The sequence below is a fragment of the Equus asinus genome, chromosome 4 (assembly GCF_041296235.1).
Source record: "Equus asinus isolate D_3611 breed Donkey chromosome 4, EquAss-T2T_v2, whole genome shotgun sequence".
Taxonomy (NCBI): Eukaryota; Metazoa; Chordata; class Mammalia; order Perissodactyla; family Equidae; genus Equus; species Equus asinus.
Window position 1 is genome coordinate 74,027,290 of NC_091793.1, and position 15,842 is coordinate 74,043,131.

The following is a 15,842-nucleotide window of genomic DNA, read 5'->3' on the forward strand; positions in this document are numbered from 1 at the left end:
CAATGGGTTCCTATTGTTTTAAAGACCAATGTCTTTATCACCAATGCTTATGAGACCCTTGTGTTTCCAATCAGTTTGCATCACTCTGACTTCACCTCTCATTTCCAAAGACTATGAATTTACATTCTCTTAAACAAGATCTACCTTCCCCATTAAAGACTGAGCTCCTCAGATTGCTTACATCATCATATTTATGCCCTCCGGAACCCGTTATTTTTCTTAAATGTCTCTCACAACAGTTTATATATTTATCTGTGCAATTATATTTATCCTTCTTTATCTCCATATTAAAGTCGCCACAGTAATTCCTCTTACCACACAAAAGGCATGATCTGCTCACCACAAGACAAAAGCCAATCTGTCAAGAGGCAAGACTGGGTAGAGAAAGGACTTTTATTAACCGATGAGCTAGCTAATTGGAAGATGGTGGACTAACATCCCAAAGAACCATCTTAAGGAGAATACAGAATCTTGAAGCAGTCATATAGGGCCAGTGGACTATAGAGGAGGGGGTCAGGAATGTCGACCATCTGGTGCTATAGACTGGGGGTTGCCACACCAGACCTTTTAGCTGTCATTGATGATGGATGATGATATAGAATTTCTTTCTGGGGGTCATCACATTCCTAAGGAACTCGAAAGAACAAAGTTATCATCTCATTGCAGCTGGGTGGTATATAGCTAAGCAGGGGTAGTAAATCATGATGCATGCAGTTTTTTTGTTTCAGTTAATTATCCATCCTACATGCAAGTCAGAGTATGTCCATCTGAGTTAGTTACTTAGAGACTATCCATTGTTACAATGTGGTTCCTTCCTACAGAATGGCTTCCCTTATGCCAAAGCTGTATTAGCTGGTATCATTCCCACCACTGCCACAGTACTTGGCAAAGAACATGTGTTCTTAATATAACCAAGATAGAACGAGCAAAGAGAAATCAAAGCAGTTTAAATTTATTACCTTTTGGATCACAGTTAGAATGCACTCAGCCAACAATGCTAATGGTTCCAGACCCCAGTATCCACGTGACGATTCCTGGGTGCATAGACTTGCATAAGTTTTTTAAGTTCTATAAGGCTTAGTGTACTTAAATGTGAAGTAAGAATAATGCTCACCTTGGAAGATTGCTTGGCCAATTATATTTGGGAGCTATGTAGAGAAGAGTCATTAGCTTTGCTTTTTTGTGATTCAGAGAGATAAAGATCAGATGAATGTTTGAATCTTATGGGATAAAAGAATTTTGTTATAAATTTCAAAGAAGTTTCCTGTAATTAGATTTAGCCAAAAAGAGAATGCAGTGTTTCAAGAGACAATGTGACCTCATCAGCGGAGGTATTTGAACATAAACTAGTTGACTGCTTATAGAAAAGACGTGGCTATCAGCTAAGAATGAGTTAGGTTAGTGCCTAGGGATACTTCTGAGATTCTGTTTTTGTAACCCTGTGGATTAAATTCAGTAAATAAAAATGACCCTCATTATTTGTTTATAGTCACAGCACCCAGTTGATTGACTTTCTCTTGTTATTTCAACTGATTATTTTGTGCCCTTTAAAATCCTACAGCTTTGCTTCAATACTCTGACACCTGCATGTTCACTCCTATTGAAAAGGATGAAAAGAAAAAGGTCTGACAATTTACACTCTACATTTAAATATTGGTGTCAGGGAATTATTGGCTTTGACCTTAACTCTATTGTTTCATGATCAAACATTATCCTTCAAGTATTGTTTCTTTGCTGCCCAAAGGGAGATCCTTTTTTCAAAGAAGAGAACCTTACAGTCAGGCTATTATTATGTGAAACAAAGAAACTGACTGAAACTATTGAGCCCTTCTTTGTAATCTGAAGGGAGGCCAAGAATTATGGAGCCCAAGGAAAGGATGTTTCAAAATAAGAATCATGATCTTAAGTGCCATTTCTTCATTACTTATTTTGGAGACTTAATTCTTTCATGTAACAATTGTTGAGGTCATTCACATTCCAGGCAGGACCTGCTGCACCGCAGAAAGCAGAAAAAGGAAGCAAGCTTTCTCAGGACTCTTATAAAGGCACTAATCCCATTCATGAAGGCTCTACCCTCATGATCTCATTTAATTTTAATTACCTCTCAAAGGCTTTACCTCCTAATATCATCACGCTGGGAATGAGGGAGTGGGGGGTGGTATGGTTTCAACACAAGAATTTTGAGGGGATACAAATATTCAGTCTGCAAGAGGTGGTAGGATATAAATGCCTGAGGGCATCATCGATAAGGAACTAAGTCTTTTTTCACAGGTTCTTGGTATCCCATTGCTGTCAGACTCAGATTGGGAGAGAGAAGTGTTCCAGTAAGGATGACTGTTAATTTATATGACAGAAATGATACAAAGGAAAGTTCAGCTAGCATGATTTGATCAGGGCTGGGGTCTCTGTTTCTCAGCTGTTGTCTTAGTTTTAACATCCTTTCTGTCCCACTAATGTTGGTAAATGGGCTTCACATTTGTTCGCACACCAGCTGCAAAGAGTCAGCTCTCCTCCTCACATCCGTTGAAAGAAAATGCCATCTTTCACTCTGATTTGATGAACCTGATCCAATGACCATGACCAGGGAATATCTGTCTTCTCAGTTATTCAAGTCTTCATTTATATCTTTTACAAGGTTTCGCTGTTTGTTCCTAGGTCGTAAACAGTGTTAGTGATGTTCATGGTAACTCATGAATACTTTATAATTTGTTTCTATAGCAAGTATACTCGCCTTTTAGAAAAAATATAACACACATAGATACAAGCGATTTCGTCAGCATAAGAATCGATGAACATTAATGAAGTATACATACCTGTGTAATTAAGCATCCAGAAAAGAAATAGACTGTACCCAGGGAATGGAAGGACCCACCCATGTCCCTCTAGTGACTGCCCTCCAACGTGTTCCCACTATTCTGATTTTTAACACTGTCATTTGCCTGCTTTTGAGTTTTGGTAAATGAAGCAGACAATCGGATTGTTCTTGTTTTCTGACTTCTTCTGCTCATCATGTTTAATATTTATCCATCATTGTTTCAGGTTTTTTTTTTTTTCTGCTGTGCACAGAATTAGGTTTCATTTCCAAGATAGGTGTAATAATGAGAATTATAGCTAATGAAATACAGGTGGATATGACAGATGTGTTCCAGGTATGGCCAATAAAAACTTCTTGTGACTCACCAATCTTGGTCTTTTCCCTTCTTCCAGCAGATCTTAGAGGATCCAACAGAAAATTCTAAGGTCCAAATAGTCATAAGACAGGTCACTCACCTATCACCTGGATTCAACTGTTTGTGAGCCAGAAACAAACTTATATCATGTTAAGCCACTAAGATTTGGGGCCCCCACCCCTACCCTACAGGTAGCCTGTTCTGATTTACTACAACGATTACTTAAAATTAAATGTATCATTTACAGGTTTCAATGCTCACCAACCATCATCTTGCACTATGATTCCTTTGATTTGGGATTTTAAATTATGTTTTAACTTTGCGTTGACTTGAAAACTTCTTTGAAAAGAATTATTTATTATTAATAACTGAGTGATATGTTTCTTTGATTTTTTTGTGTATAAAAATACTTTTTACTTGAGTGAAATTTGATTGAATATTTACTTGTTGGTGACAATTTTCATACATCTAATCTATCAAATTATCTTCAGTGTAGATGCTTCTGCTTTTTTGGAAAATAATCCTCTGGGTTTTACCCAGAATAAAATGTGCTTAGGAGTCCAGGAAGAGGTGAGCAGAGAAGTTGTGAGTTAGCGTGGGGAGACAGCCAGCACAGCGACTAAACAGACGGACTTTGGAGAAACTCCCACCCCATCATTTCACTCCAACCTTCCAGTAGGACTGCCCTAGTCTCCAGGGGCTCTGCAGGTAACTTTGGTTCTCGTCAGAATACTGCTTCATTTCCACATCATTTCACAAGGTTTCTACTATCTTTTGTTCTGCTATAAATTTATTGAAATATCTTGTGCATGCATGGTCCATCTCCTTTAGATCTTTTCATTAAAAACACGCATTTAGTTATTTAACATAATTTTAGCGGACTTTTACCAAGGAAAAGAGAAAAATACTTGTTGTGCCATGAACTGGGAACCTTCTTGCTATTCTTGTTATTGCACAAACGGCATGATCGGCTTGCTATGAGACAAAAGCCAGTCATCAAGAGGCAAGATAGTGGCAGAGAAAGGGCATTTTATCACAGCTTGCTAGCAAGATGGAAGATGGCAAACCAATGTCCAAAAGAACCATCTTAAGTGATGCATAGGACCTTGAAGCAGTTATATAAGCCAGTGGGTTATAGGGGCGGGGGTTAGGAATGTTGACCCAGGAGTTGCCAGACCAGATCTTTCACTTTTCATTGATGATGACTATCAGCAGAGACTCTCTGTTTGGGGGTCATCACATTCCTAAGAAACTCAAAAGAACAAAGTTATTGTCTTATCGGAGGTGGGAGGTATATGCACAAGCAGGGGTCATAAAATCTACAGAGCAGGTGGATCTCCTGAAGGGTGCATATCCAGTTGGGTTAGTTAGTCAGAGGTCATTCAAAGTTACAATATGGTTTCTTTTATACAATATGGTTTCCCTTGTGTCAACCTTGTGTTGAGCTGTTATCATTCCCAGCATGCCCAGAGGTAGTTTACTCCTTTATCACATACCCACATTACTATTCCCAACATTTAAACTTCTTTTCTTAGGTGCAGATTGCCGTTGATCTTTCTTTTTCTCTCTTTATTTCTCTATCTCTCTCTTTTTCTTAAGTTTGTCTTATTGAATAGGCTCTTTTAATAAAGGGATTTAAAAGCCTGAACCAATAAAAATTTAGCCCATAACTATTACTTTAAAAATATTTTTATATTTCTTTGTTTTCTTGCTATTTAAAAAATTCTAATTATTTCTTTTGTTAACTGAATGTCCTCTTGATTGTTATTCTCTTATTTAACACACAAGAATGGTATTCAAGAATTGCATTATTTTTGAGCATTTGCATTTGTGATTTTTTTTAATCTTTTTTTAGTAACTTAACTTTGATTGAGTCTTAAAATACATCACATTTTCTCCTTCAAATCTCTGCAGGTAATATTTCTTTGTAACCTACCATGGACAAAGTTAAGATCAGTTTAATTTCTCTTCTACAGGCTAGTGAGTTATTTATATATAGACATCTTGCATTTCTTCCTTAATATGACTAGATGGGCATCCCTTTTATTAGTTTTACCTAAGATTCAGTGAGCATTTATTATTTTGAAATGTCTTATAAGAAACAGTATCTACTGTCCTGAACTCTGACATCTATCCTCCGTATATGTTATATTCTTCCTTGATATTCTGAACTCTTTTTCATTTCACAGGTTGCAAAAAAATTTCAACTTTGTCCTTTACTTAATCATTTGGATATTCTTTAGGATTTAGCTTTTCCAATGTCTCTAAAAATTCAGTTCTGTGGCTTTTGTGTCTGTGAATTTCTTCCTTTCCTATGACCTTCCCTTCCTCATGTCTGTTTGAATTGATTTCATGGAAGCTATATCATCCTTATTCTCTTTGAGGGCACAAATCAGATATTTTCTAATGTTTTCTTCTGAATCCTTGTGCAAGTATCTTTTTAAGGATAGAATTAGAATAATTCTTCATAGATTCAGTGGTCTTCCCCTGTGTGGAGGCATTTTTCTATAGTCTGTTCATACTCACTGAAGGAAATATCTACTTAGAATTGATTTATAATACTGTGGGAGTGGATGTGGATTTAGTAAAATATTATTTTGTATTATTTCCAAAGTCACCATGGGTCACAGATCTAGGTTCTGGATATCCATTGTTTTTGCTCTAGAGGAATAAGAAAAATTGGAAGGTGTCCAAACAGAGTTTATATTGTGATTGTTTTTCTGTCAATCTGATGCTATTGCAATGGCCATTAGCAGAAATGCTTCCAGAATTTTCTATTTGACTGATTTTTATATGTAGATTTTGATGGCAACTCAAGTTTTAAAATATGTATAGGTATATTTATTAATATATATATATTTTTATATATGCTAATTCAAGATTTAAACTGTGTATATTAATAATATATATTAATTTAGTAAATGTGCTGAAGTAAACAGAAAGAAGCATCCAAATGTCTACAAACATGTAGTCATCTTACCTGAAAATCACATTTAAAAATCTTTTAATTAAAGATATTGGTTTACTACAGAGAGATCATAAGTTATTATTAGTACAGCCCTGAGCAAAGTGATGGAAGACATTTGCCTAGAAATAATATCCTGGGAAAGGAATTCTTAATAGTTTTTTATTATAAACCTGAATACATTAGAAATTCTATTCATTTATGACGTGGGTTTCCACATATGTTTGATGTTAAAAAAGTATCAAATTCAAAACGTTTTGGAATGATTAGATCAAAGTTAATTTGTATTGGAGGATAATATGTGAATTACTAGTTTCAGAATAATAATAAATAAGGGCTATTAATGTTTAGAAATTTAGAAATAAACACATTTAACAATTTTAAAACATACAATGAGTATGATGAATAAATGAGAACCGTTTGTTAAGCTCTTGGATGACAGAATTTTCTGATTTGTCTGTGTAATTTGAGAGCCAATAAGAATCCTTCATTGTTGAGTTATTAGATTGACTGAAATTGGCAATGAAAATAATAGCAGAAAAATCACGTGCTTTGGTGTCAGGTAGATTTGGGTTAGAATTTTGGTGCCACCACTTCCCAGCTGTGTGGCCATGAGCAAGAACCTATGAGTACAGGTTGTAACATGTGCCTCATCTGTAACATGTGGGATCAGAGGCTACTTCATTAGATTTCTTGAGATTAGAGAAAATACATGCAAGTATGGTGGAACAGAGCTGAAAAATTGATGGAGGTCAATAACTGGTAGCCGTTAATCTAACTAATTTGTTTAGCCACTTGTTTCTTTGAAAGCAGAAAGGAAAATACGTCATTTTCTTTCTGAAATAACAATTACACATTGAAATGTAATTTTATTGCACTTTGGTTTAGAACATGTCAACGCTGTAGAAAGGCAATACCATGCAAAATATATTGAAAGAAATAATGAAAACAAAAAGGCAAATTGGCAGTATCTTCTAGTGATTTGTCCTGACTTTAAAAGTTTCATGTTAACCGAGACTGTCACTTTGGAATACAGGGCCCACTTTAATAACTGTCACTCTGCCAGTGTTCCAGAATGAATTTACACTCTGAAAATAGGCGTCTTGTTTCTATTCTGTTGAAGTTGGAAATTATATTTTCAAAACCTGTGAACATAAGGTTCTATCTTGGCATATGCATTACACAACATCTAACTTGTGTGTGATATTTCAGTGACAACATATTGGAAAATATTTGCTAGCAATCATTCTGCAGTGTTCAGAATGATGTGATTTTTTAACTTCAGACAGTTCGTATTATTCATAGATCACACACTCATTTAAAAAAGTGTTGGAAGAATGATGACTTTGTGCTAACACTAGAATAGTAAAAAACACAGAAAAAAGGGAAAAGTTTGGTTGCTTGGTAGGAAAGGTTAATTTTTAAAAAGGACTTCATATTTTCTCAGTATTTTTTAAACGGAGAAAAAGAAATAAAATGTCAATTCTTAGTGCCAATCAATTCCTCACTGAATGGCACAAAGGTCATGTCTACACACACACACACACACACACACACACATCATTTGTGAAATAAAGATAACCAGAATCTGGTAAGCAAACATAAAAATTACAGTTCAGCCTTTCTGGCCTCTTTACTCATGAAGTTAGGTTTGACTGAATGAAGTTGGAGGGAAAGATGGACAGGCAGCGCTTGAGAAAGAGATGAAGAGAAAGAAAACAAAGATTTGCTTTTAGGCATCTTGCATAATTCTAAAATATTCATTAAGGATCTAGATAGAATATTGTCCCAAGTTGCTAATACTAAGGATTCTTCCATGGAAGATGTGTTGAGAGATATGATTTGAGGTCTTTTCTAGCATTGTATTAAACTCAGGGAGATGTGGACTTAGATTACTTCTATAGTCCCCCCATTTTCCAGGAACAAGTACAGAGACTCAGCATGTAGGTGTCAACTCTTAGCCTCCCAACACCTACATTGTCATTTGGGATTCCGGGTAACCTGAGAAAACTGGTAAACGATATACAATCCCCCCCCCACCCCATGACCCTTTTGCTGCTGTTCCCAAAACACATGCATGAAGGCCCTTTACATTTATGAGTTTTACTACTAACGGGGAAATACAAAGGGAATAGAGAAAAACAAAGATTTCTAAAAAGCTTGGATAGTTCTTGCCATGATAGTCTTAAGTTTGGAGTTTCTATTTGTTAGTGGATTTGACTGATTTTACGTAAAGTAAGTAATTAGAGGGATTTCTTGATAGTGAGGATAAAACTTCCTGAATATTTCATTTTTTTTCCACTTAATATCTTTGGCTTCATATAGTCACCCTAAAGCAAATAAAAGGAATGAATAAGTCTGTCTCTAATCTAAAATTAGATTACGTTTGTTTCTTGGAGGCTTTTTGTAAAATTTTAGGACAAGAAAGATTCAATTATTTCGATTTTATTTTAGATTTAAAATCTAATACTTTAAAAAAGAAAGTGTATTGAATTCATTGGGGAAAAAAAGGAAAGAGCCAGCCAGAGTTCTTCCTTCCTAAATATGGTTGTTTTTCCTCATATCTCTTATTTTATTTTATTTTTCTCATTTCTGTCCTCTACCTTACTCTCTCTTTATAGACTGCATCAACTTTCCAAAGGAATGCAAATCTTTATTCCTTCCTCCAGATCTTACTAAGTCTTATTTAGCAGCAGGATGGGATAAAACTTGGAGACTATAGAACAGAATTCTAGAGTCCAAACAGGTCTAGATGGAATGTTCCAGAGATCCAGCAGGAATGAGCTTAGGTATGGGGACAGCTCCTTAGACAGCGTCAGGCAGGCTATAAAGATCTGGGAAGGCAGTTTTGGAGTTCTGAGAGAGAGCAAGAACAGCACTTGTGTCCAGGAAATCATAAGGATGCATTTGAATTCCTGGGCAGAGCGTGGAGGCTCCATTGCTCCTGGGGATCCCTCACAGATGGCTACAAACATGCTCGGGGTTATTTCTGCAGCCAAATGGAGAGACAATGCCTGGAGTTTCAACTCACTTCTGTGGAAGTTAGGGGCAAATAGGCCTCACTGCAGGTTCCTACAAAATAAGAAAGAAGTTGGTTCATAAATTAGATTTAGCTCAGCAAAAACTACGCAGTAACGATACCACCCGCAAATCACATTTATTTCCACCTCCCACTAAGCTATTTTAATGTGTTTAGTTTATTAATAAGTTTCTCATATGCCTTCAATTATCATTTGTATTCATTTATTTTGTGCTGCACAGTTTCTGTCTTTACACCTGTTCTTTGTGCATTCTCTCTTTTGTCCTTCCAATTCTCAGATAATGCGAATATCACAATTCTGTCTCACAGATATTTAGATATTTTAAATGCAAAAACACCTGAGAAATAGCAATAGAAAAATAGAATCATTCACTTAGATATGGTGAGTTCATCTCCTCCAGGGAGCTGGCCGTGGCAGGGATGAGCACGGGGCTTTCATTGTTTCATTTCCTCTTCAAACCGAGGAATAAGATACTTACCCAGAGAGCAGGGGAAGCCACGGAAATTTCAGATCAGCTTGCTAAAGCGCGGAAGGTCTCGTGATGACTTACATTTTCAGACTATGTGCATTAATTTTTTAGTTTTTTTCTTTGTAAATTTATATAAACGAAAATATTTGTGTGTTGCAAAGCATAGGGATAATTATGCTTTAATAGTATCACAGCACAATTCAAGGGAACTCTAAAGTTGTAACTGCCCTCTTTTATATTCTTTCAGTATAAAATTAATCTTTCTTATTGCACAAAATTTTGGAAAATTAGAAGGAAGATGAAAGGTTTTATGTTTTTCTCTCCAAAAGACAATAGTTTTCTGAATTTCCTAATAATTTTTCTTGCATGCTTCTGTATTTGGAAATCATTATCACAACTTTAATGCTTGTGATGTACTTACTCCAAACTTTAATTTTTAATTAAAAGGGCTCAGGGGGCTGCCTCAGTGGCATAGCGGTTAAGTTCTCATGTTGGGATTCAGCAGCCCTGCGTTCGCCAGTTCAGATCCCGGATGCGGACATGGCACCGCTTGGCAAGCCATGCTGTGGTAGGTGTCCCACATATAAAGTAGAGGCAGATGGGCACGGATGTTAGCTCAGGGCCAGTCTTCCTCAGTGAAAAGAGGAGGATTGGCAGCAGTTAGCTCAGGGCTAATCTTCTTCAGTGGGGGTGTGGGGGGGAAGGTAGAAGGGCTCAAATTTCCCACCCTACTTTCAATCTGATGCTCTTCTCCAGAAATCTAAACATTTTCAGATGTGCCGTTTTCTCTTTTCACTGAGAACTCTCTTTTCCCTTTGTTCTCACTACACATGCTTTCATGTAGTTGTTAGTCTTTTTCCCTTTCTGCAGTCTCCCGTGTGTGACCTCTAACTCCTGCCCCATTCCCGAACGCATCTCTAACAAAAGTCTGTTGCAAGTGGTCATTTCAAAGAAGGTTTGGAAAGGATGGACGGAGAGTACAGCACTGGCCGAGCAAGGCAAACTGTAAAGATCTGTCTCCCTGGTCCTCTGTCCTCGGCAACAGAAAGAAGCAGCAGAACATTTGAAATTAGCTTTTTTTGTTGCTGTTGCTTAATTAACTTAGTATGGAACCCTCCACTGACGCCTGAGGTTTTGTTATTTCCAAATACAAAAGGAAGTATAAAGCACAGGCCCCGAGAGTAAGAATAATTCTGAAAAGAATGAACTGATGTTCCATTTACTTGTAATAATAGTAAACTAATTTATATGAGCAAAATTTGAGACTTAATTATTAACATTACTGTAAGTAACTACGTGATTAAATGACAAGATGCAATTGGCCACAAATAAAGTTATTTTACAATCCTTTTCTTCTTAACTGCTGTTCAACAAAATCTCAAAGAGAGAAAATGTATTGATGACAAGTGTTTAAACAGTAGTACAAAACCAAAAAACAAACTAGTGGAACTTTTTGACAAAGTGGCCTCCAAATTAGTTTGTTTTAATTTTTAGAACTTCAATAGGCCAAGTATCTATTGGAACTTGCCAAGGATAGGATAACTGCCAACTGCCTATAATTTCATTCACAACAGAAACTTCATATTTTGCTCAGACAGAAAATAATTCTGCTATTTCTTTGTTTCCAAATATGCTATAGCTTTGTTTTTTAATATATACGCAGGAAGAAGGTATAAGCTTACCAAATTTCATCAAGCTTTCAAACAAGTCAAAATAACACCAGAAAGAGCTTTGAGGAAGAATGTATGAAGCTGGCTTTGGAGGCTTTTGTTGGTCGTTATTTATTATTACTCTCCTGAATATTTTTAGCCAGGTGTTCCTTTCTTTTTTTAAAAAAAATTTTATTTTTCCTTTCTCTCTCCAAAGCCCCCGGTACATATTTTTGTTTTTTTTGAGGAAGATTAGCCCTGAGCTAACTACTGCCAATCCTCCTCTTTTTGCTGAGGAAGACTGGCCCTGAGCTAACATCTGTGACCATCTTCCTCTACTTTATATGTGGGACGCCTACCACAGCATGCCTTTTGCCACGCGGTGCCATGTCTGCACCTGGAATCCGAACCAGCAAAGCCCAAAGGCCACTGAGAAGTGGAACGCACGAACTTAACTGTTGTGCCACTGGGCCGGCCCCCCATAGTTGTATATTTTTGGTTGTGGGTCCTCCTAGTTGTGGCCTGCAGGATGCCACCTCAGCATGGCTTGATGAGGGTGGTATGTCCATGCCCAGGATTCGAATGGGCGGAACCTTGGGCTGCTGAAACAGAGCACGTGAACTTAACCACTCAGCCACGGGGCTAGCCCAAGCCAGGTTTTCTTGAACATGGGACTCTAAAATGAACTCAGTAGGTGATGAGTTTACCTGAACTACCCTCACAGTGACCTACACAAAAACCATTCTGCCACAGGCACAGCATGGATGCCCCCTCTGCAGGGAAAGCTCAGACTGTGCCCTCAGGGAGGTATAACATTTTTCAGGATGGAGTCCTTTCTCATGATACAAATCATAGAGTCTTCAAATTTTCCCAGACTATAAATCGAGAGGACATCTCTATGGATTATATAATTCACATGCTAAAATATCACCATTATTCATTTCCTCACTTTTAAGATTCCTCGAGGCTTATTTTCTTTCCATCAAATCTTATCCAAGAAGGGAAAGAGGACATCAACAGGAACCAAAGGTGGGAAGATGGAACTGACATTCACGACTTCTGTTCCTTCAGGCCTTAGAGGAATTCTTTTCCTTTTGAAGGGTGGCTTTGCTAGATTACGGAATTCAATGTTATTTAGCTTTGTATGAACCACTTTCTGGATGAGTATGATTGCCTGTTGATGTCTCTAAATACAAGGCCCACATCATATGTTTTCTGACCTGTAAAAATCCCTTTGTCACCTGCCTAACATCCTTCCAGGATGAACCTGACCTAGGTGGTATGATTTCTGTGGAACTAGAATATGGGTATAACTATCTCCTAATAACAAATGTGAAAATGTGTGCACAGGCTCAGAATGTAGTGGGGAAACAGTGAAGTGAAGTAGGGTATCTTGAAAGGAGGCCCTAAAGTCATTCAAGAGCTGAGTAGGGATCCAAGATATTGGAGACCCAGGGGCAATTCAAGCAAAAACCAATTACAAATACAAAAACAGGGCTAGAGAATCAATACGGTTAATATGGGTGAACAGAAAGTTGTCTGGGCAATTAGACAACACGGGAGGCAGCACCAACCTTCAATTCCACTTTGAAGTAAATCTCAGCCTGTTTTGGCTCCTTGTAAAGAGCCAAGTGTGAAGCAGATGTCGCTACTACCCTCACTTGTTGAACTCTGGGGATGACCTTTGCCAAGCCACTGTCGTTTCTTAAATGGGCCACACTGCTTGCATCTCCAATCTTTGCACATCCTATTTCCTTTCCTGCAAGGATCTTTCTCCCCTCAGTTATATGACAAAATGCTATAGACAGTCCTCAAAATGCAGCTCAAATCCTGTCTACTCTGTCGAGCCCTCTGTATCAGTTTCCCGTGGATACCATAACAAATTACCACAAACTGGGTCACTTAAAACAGACGTGTATTTCCCTCACAGTTCCAGAGGCCAGAAGTCTAAAACCCAGGTACTGGCAGAGCCTCTCTCCTGCTGGAGGTCCTAGGGGAGACTCCTTCCTTGTTTCCTGCGGTTTCTGGTGACTTCTTGCGTTCCTTGGCTTGTGGCCACATAACTCCAATCTCTGCCTCTGTCTTCACATGACGTTCTCCTCTGTGTGGATCTACGCTTCTGTGTCCCTATGTTTCCTTTTACAAAGACACCAGTGATTAGATTTAGAGCTCACTCTGATCCAGTATAACTTTATCTTAACCTACATCTTAATTACATCGGCAGGAACCCTATTTTCAAATAAGGTCACAGTCACAGCTTTTGGGTAGATATGAATTTGGAGGAGACACTATTCAACGCAGTGCATTTTCTTCTCAAAGTTTGCCTAGTTCCACAGAAGAATTATTCACACTTTCCTTTGCTCCACAGCAGCGCTTCGTATGAATCTCATTTTGCAATTAGTACGCTGCATTGTAATTTTTATGTCGTTCCTCTCTATCAGTTTGACTGTTCCTTAAATACAAACATATGCATTGTCTATCTTTGTCCCTCTAGCACCTCACACTGAATCTAGTTCACAGTTGGTGCCAAATAAATGTTTAATTCATTGCAGTGAAGTTCTTGAAGACCTCAAGAAGAGTCCACAACGTATCTTCACCCTGCCTGAGAATCATTGTTCCTTACAGCTACTCCAATATGTCCTGTCAGAATAGAAGCACATTTTTTAATGAGTTTTAATTTTAGTAGTAACAATATTTCTACTTTCCTCTCATTTATATCTTCATATATAGCTCTGCTTATTCTAGCAACATGAGGTAGTGAGCTAGGCTTTATCAGTTTTTTTTTTTTTTTGGCAAGGAAGTCAGTATATCTCATTCATGAGAAAAGTATTCCTTGTTTATGCTTCTCTTTTGAGAAACTATTTCTAGAATAATTATATCTGTCCTACTATATTAAACAAGGGCATTAGCCATTGTTTAATATGCTCTCGATACTCAGGGCCTTTATTACGAGCATAAGCTATTTTACTGTGCTGAAATAAAGTGAAAGCCTCAGAACCTCCGAATACATTTTCATGTTTAATAGTTTCATATGGTAAAATAACAATTGATATAGACCTAAGTATATGCCAAAGTTTTAAGCACTTTTTCTGATTTAATTTTCACGACACAAGGATAGAGTTGGTCCTATTAATCCCATTTCACAGATAAGGAAACTGAGGCATAAAGTTATTAAGTGATTTGCCCAAGGTCATGCAGCTTGTAAATGGCAGAACAAGGATTCAAAACAGTATTACCGTGCTAGAATCAGCACTTTAATAATTAGCAATATAACCTTTGTCTGCTTTCCCCAGCACACCATCAGCTGGCTGGTACTTTGCCATCTTTCACATAAAAACCTGACCTCCTCTCTTGGTTTGTGGCTTCTGTTTTGTCAATGTGGTTGTGTACCAGGAGAAAATAGGGATAGCAAGGCCTGGAAAGCTGTGACTGTGGGCCTTTCCCTGGCTTTGGTGAATGTGTAACATGTCTTACCACAGGGTCCTGGGATGGAAGCTGTGTGCTCTCTGGGCACCACATCTTTCTTTACTTTCATAGGCAGATAGGCTATACTCTATTTAGCAAGTTTCACATAAAATTCCTAAATGGTTCCTTAGTTGGAGCCCTTAGAAAGGGAATGAAATGGTGTGTAGAGATGACTAGTGAGTATAAACTCTAGGAGCAATAGAGAAGCCTTGTTCTAGAGACAAAGGGAGTGAAGGCAGAGGGATGGGTGGAGGTGGGCAGGTCACTGGGGATAGTGGCCCCACTGCTGACTGGTGGGGACTCAGAACATTTCAAGGGTATTCCTTTTTGCTATTTCTTTGCAGATTCCGCTGTCTCACTTTTACTTTGTCTTCTAATCTCTATTTATCAGCCCTGGTTCTATTGCTCAGTCAAAAATTTAATTAGAAATGTTATTCACATGCAATTCTGACAGGGCAGGGAGAAAGACAGAGAGAGAGAGAGAGAAAGAGTGGAGCAAAGTTAGAGTCTGTGCAGAACTGAAAGCTGGAGATGGCTAGTCAGGTTGTAACACGTTACCGAATGCCTCTGGCTGTCGTCATAGGCTGTCAGCCAAAGGGTGCAGGAGGGAGGGCTCAGGCTAACTGAAAAGTACAGAATTGTAATATAAACTAAATTTTGGATTTATGCCAGCTAATTAAGACTCCCTGGTAAATTGTTTCAGACACTACTTGAGGAAAATAAATATATCACTACATAAGCTCGTCTTAGTCAGGTAGCCTAATTCTTTTATCTCAGAAATTTTTATTCATACTACTTCTAGTCTTATTTTCTTAGTTATAATTACAATGGTTTCATAATGCAGAACAGAGAAAGATATTTATTGACTTTGCATGTCATGTTGATTTTAATGTTAACTTAAGTTTTCCAAAAGGACACTTCAGGAAAGACTAATTTTTACCTTTTGGACTTTCTCAAGGATAGAGGACTGAGCATGTGACATAAAATTTGCCTCAAGCACATCAGTTTTGAATACTCAAGGACTTCTTGTTGGTTGATTGACTAGTTGGAACAGTCAAAAAGGAGTCAAAAAGGATAGGTCCT